The 5,000-nt window shown below is 51.1% G+C and overlaps 1 protein-coding gene across 1 annotated transcript in view; it reads left to right on the plus strand.

The window, feature by feature from the left end:
• The window catches only part of gas2l1 (growth arrest-specific 2 like 1), a 54,257-nt gene that overhangs the window by 26,504 nt on the left and 22,753 nt on the right, over positions 1 to 5,000 (plus strand). The gene's annotated exons all lie outside the window — the stretch shown is intronic.

The following is a 5,000-nucleotide window of genomic DNA, read 5'->3' on the forward strand; positions in this document are numbered from 1 at the left end:
AAAAGGGAAGGCCTGTGTGTGTATGTGTCTGTTACCGTGGCGACCGCTCCATGAGGTCACTGCTCCGGGATGTTTTTCCAAGCTCGCCCAGAGTCTGAAGTCAGAGAGCGAGCAAGCCGCAGCCCTAAAGTTCTAAACTTAGCCTTTATCGATCCAAGTATTGATCCACAACTAATGTTCGTCTTCCACACCAGCAGAGTCAGATCTGCGGAGCACACGCTCTATACGGTGTGGACACAATCATAATTGTCTCATAATTGTCTTTCACACAGTTCCATAACAGGAAGCATGAGACTCTTTGACCTTTTCTTAAAACCAAGAGCAGACAACGTTTTGTATTGTTTCAAACACACACACACACACACACACACACAGTGTGTGTCCTGACACCTCAGGACTCTGTGATCAGTGTCATGACGTCATAGTGATACTGATGTCACTCTGTTTTATTACCTTTACCGTCCTTTGACATCTTTATTATATTAGTCCTGATGTGACAGAAGCTTGTCTTGGGGAGAAGGACGCTGCTCTGTCCACACTCGCTGGACACCTGATCTGTAGTGGGGACGAGCAGGTGGCAAACCCTCCACCAGAAAAGTTACATAATGCCCCTTTTATTAAAGTGTAAAGCTCCAGGACGAGTGCCGTACGTCTGTTTTAGAGCTAATAATAGACACAAATGACAAAGCTTATTGACTTATTGTCTCTTAGAGACTTTCTCACAGCGGCTAAAACCCTGATGCTCATGTTCTAGAGGCTAATGCTACGAGCTAGTGTTTGGAGCTAATGCTACGATCTAGTGCCTGGAGCTAATGCTACGAGCTCTGTTTACACTCACATTTCTCCACTTCAGTGTTTTTTAAGTCCAGACTTCAGACTCTGAGGATTTCTTAAAGTTAAAATACTTTCAGCAGATGGAGCAGCACCAAGACATTTACTGTGATACACTAAACACTCTGCTAATCAGAGCTAATGTGTTCTAAGCTCCAAATGTGTAGTGTCTCTCTCCCTCCCTCCCTTGTCCTCCTCCTTATGACTGCACCACATGACCTCACTGCACCACATGACCTCATTGCACCACATGACCTCATTGCACCACATGACCTCACTGCACCACATGTCCTCACTGCACCACATGACCTCACTGCACCACATGACCTCATTGCACCACATGACCTCATTGCACCACATGACCTCACTGCACCACATGACCTCACTGCACCACATGACCTCACTGCACCACATGACCTCACTGCACCACATGACCTCATTGCACCACATGACCTCATTGCACCACATGACCTCATTGCACCACATGACCTCACTGCACCACATGTCCTCACTGCACCACATGACCTCACTGCACCACATGACCTCATTGCACCACATGACCTCATTGCACCACATGACCTCACTGCACCACATGACCTCACTGCACCACATGACCTCACTGCACCACATGACCTCATTGCACCACATGACCTCATTGCACCACATGACCTCATTGCACCACATGACCTCATTGCACCACATGACCTCATTGCACCACATGACCTCACTGCACCACATGACCTCATTGCACCACATGACCTCATTGCACCACATGACCTCATTGCACCACATGACCTCACTGCACCACATGACCTCACTGCACCACATGACCTCATTGCACCACATGACCTCACTGCACCACATGACCTCACTGCACCACATGACCTCACTGCACCACATGACCTCACTGCACCACATGACCTCACTGCACCACATGACCTCATTGCACCACATGACCTCACTGCACCACATGACCTCATTGCACCACATGACCTCATTGCACCACATGACCTCACTGCACCACATGACCTCACTGCACCACATGACCTCACTGCACCACATGACCTCACTGCACCACATGACCTCATTGCACCACATGACCTCACTGCACCACATGACCTCATTGCACCACATGACCTCATTGCACCACATGACCTCATTGCACCACATGACCTCACTGCACCACATGACCTCACTGCACCACATGACCTCATTGCACCACATGACCTCACTGCACCACATGACCTCACTGCACCACATGACCTCACTGCACCACATGACCTCACTGCACCACATGACCTCACTGCACCACATGACCTCATTGCACCACATGACCTCATTGCACCACATGACCTCACTGCACCACATGACCTCACTGCACCACATGACCTCACTGCACCACATGACCTCACTGCACCACATGACCTCATTGCACCACATGACCTCACTGCACCACATGACCTCACTGCACCACATGACCTCATTGCACCACATGACCTCACTGCACCACATGACCTCACTGCACCACATGACCTCACTGCACCACATGACCTCATTGCACCACATGACCTCACTGCACCACATGACCTCATTGCACCACATGACCTCACTGCACCACATGACCTCACTGCACCACATGACCTCACTGCACCACATGACCTCACTGCACCACATGACCTCATTGCACCACATGACCTCATTGCACCACATGACCTCACTGCACCACATGACCTCACTGCACCACATGACCTCACTGCACCACATGACCTCATTGCACCACATGACCTCACTGCACCACATGACCTCATTGCACCACATGACCTCATTGCACCACATGACCTCACTGCACCACATGACCTCACTGCACCACATGACCTCACTGCACCACATGACCTCATTGCACCACATGACCTCATTGCACCACATGACCTCATTGCACCACATGACCTCATTGCACCACATGACCTCACTGCACCACATGACCTCACTGCACCACATGACCTCATTGCACCACATGACCTCACTGCACCACATGACCTCACTGCACCACATGACCTCATTGCACCACATGACCTCACTGCACCACATGACCTCATTGCACCACATGACCTCACTGCACCACATGACCTCACTGCACCACATGACCTCATTGCACCACATGACCTCATTGCACCACATGACCTCACTGCACCACATGACCTCACTGCACCACATGACCTCACTGCACCACATGACCTCATTGCACCACATGACCTCACTGCACCACATGACCTCACTGCACCACATGACCTCACTAAAACAAAGCAGTAGAAAGTGTCAGATCTGTAAAGAAGTTTAGTCTGTGTTAAAAATATACAAGTACTTTCTGTGAGTACTTTCTGTGGTGGAGAGTACTTTCTGTGGTGGAGAGTACTTTCTGTGAGTACTTTCTGTGGTGGAGAGTACTTTCTGTGGTGGAGAGTACTTTCTGTGAGTACTTTCTGTGGTGGAGAGTACTTTCTGTGAGTACTTTCTGTGGTGGAGAGAATGAACACGAGTCAAAGTCTGTCTGATGTGGTCCTTGGTGGAAAAGTGGGCATTGCCATTTACTTCATAAAGTATTTTTAGAGCCGTTTAAAACACTAATAATAAACCAGCAGCTGTAGAATAGTTGATGCACCCATTAACTCAAAGGTTGCCAGTTCCATACCCGTTGTGTGGTGTTCTTTAGTGACTGTGATCTGTCTCCTATTGTTTGCTTAATGGACTTTTTCTCGTTCCCTTGTTCCCTTGTTCCTCCTTGTTTCATGTGTTTATGAGCTCGTCTTGACAGAAACACTCACTTTACAATTTCCCATATTTGTGATGTCAAAACCAACTGTGTAAGTTTTATTTTAACTTTTAACAGTTTGTACTCAATTCAAATCCTATAACTTTGGGAATCAAAGTTGGCCTTACATATCGACACATATAAAAAATGAAATCCGGAAGTCTCTTGTGCTGTTTTTAAGCCCATGAATACTTTACCATATCGGGTTAAGCTAGCTTTTGTTTATTTGCTAATACCAAATCCTGATGATGGAATGCCTTAGTGGTAGAAAAGTTGTGTGGTTTTTAATGATTTAATTTAAAGGCGATTTATTATGCAAAATCTACTTTCAGGAGCTTTTATGCATATTTGAGCGATTTTGATTCTCACGCGAAGGACGTCATCGCTCTGTCAGCCCCGTGTCCACCCGTGCCACGCCCACTGCTCCCCGTGTCACGCCCACTGCTCCCCATGCCACGCCCACTGCCCGCCGTGCCACGCCCACTGCTCCCCGTGCCACGGCCACTGCTCCCCGTGCCACGCCCACTGCTCCTGTGTCACACCCACTGCTCCCCGTGCCACGCCCACTGCTCCCCGTGCCACGCCCACTGCTCCCCGTGCCACGCCCACTGCTCCCGTGTCACGCCCACTGCTCCCCGTGCCACGCCCACTGCTCCCCGTGCCACGCCCACTGCTCCCCGTGCCACGCCCACTGCTCCCCGTGCCACGCCCACTGCTCCCGTGTCACGCCCACTGCTCCCCGTGCCACGCCCACTGCTCCCGTGTCACGCCCACTGCTCCCCGTGTCACGCCCTCTGCTCCCCGTGCCACGCCCTCTTCTCCCCGTGCCACGCTCCCCGTGTCACGCCCTCTGCTCCCCGTGCCACGCCCTCTGCTCCCCGTGCCACGCTCCCCGTGTCACGCCCACTGCTCCCTGTGTCACGCCCACTGCTCCCCGTGCCACGCCCTCTGCTCCCCGTGCCACGCCCACTGCTCCCTGTGCCACGCCCACTGCTTAGTTTGTTCAGCAACTCTCTTCTCTTAAAGGGGACACACATTCGCCGGTGTCGTGTAGCTATTTGGACTGAATGTCGCTATCGTGAACTGCAGCTCTGCAAAGATGACGTAACGCAAAAGGGGCGGGGCTCAAATCAGGATGGAAGTTTTCAACATGAAAGCTGATAATTCATGGGCGTCGTCGATCAGAGCTCCAGCAGAGAAAAGCACATGGGCCGCCAAAGCAAAGGTCAAAGAGCAGGTTTAAAGGCCAAGAACAGAACATCTCATCGTGCTTGATGTGTTCCCGAGGGTCTGTGAGGGTCGGCGAGGGTCCGCAAGGGTCCGCAAGGGTCCCCGAGGGTCCGCAAGGGTCCGCAAGGGT

Source organism: Eucyclogobius newberryi, unplaced genomic scaffold (genome assembly GCF_026437365.1).
Source record: "Eucyclogobius newberryi isolate DKJ021-1_F unplaced genomic scaffold, fEucNew1.0.hap1 SCAF_6, whole genome shotgun sequence".
Lineage (NCBI taxonomy): Eukaryota > Metazoa > Chordata > Actinopteri > Gobiiformes > Gobiidae > Eucyclogobius > Eucyclogobius newberryi.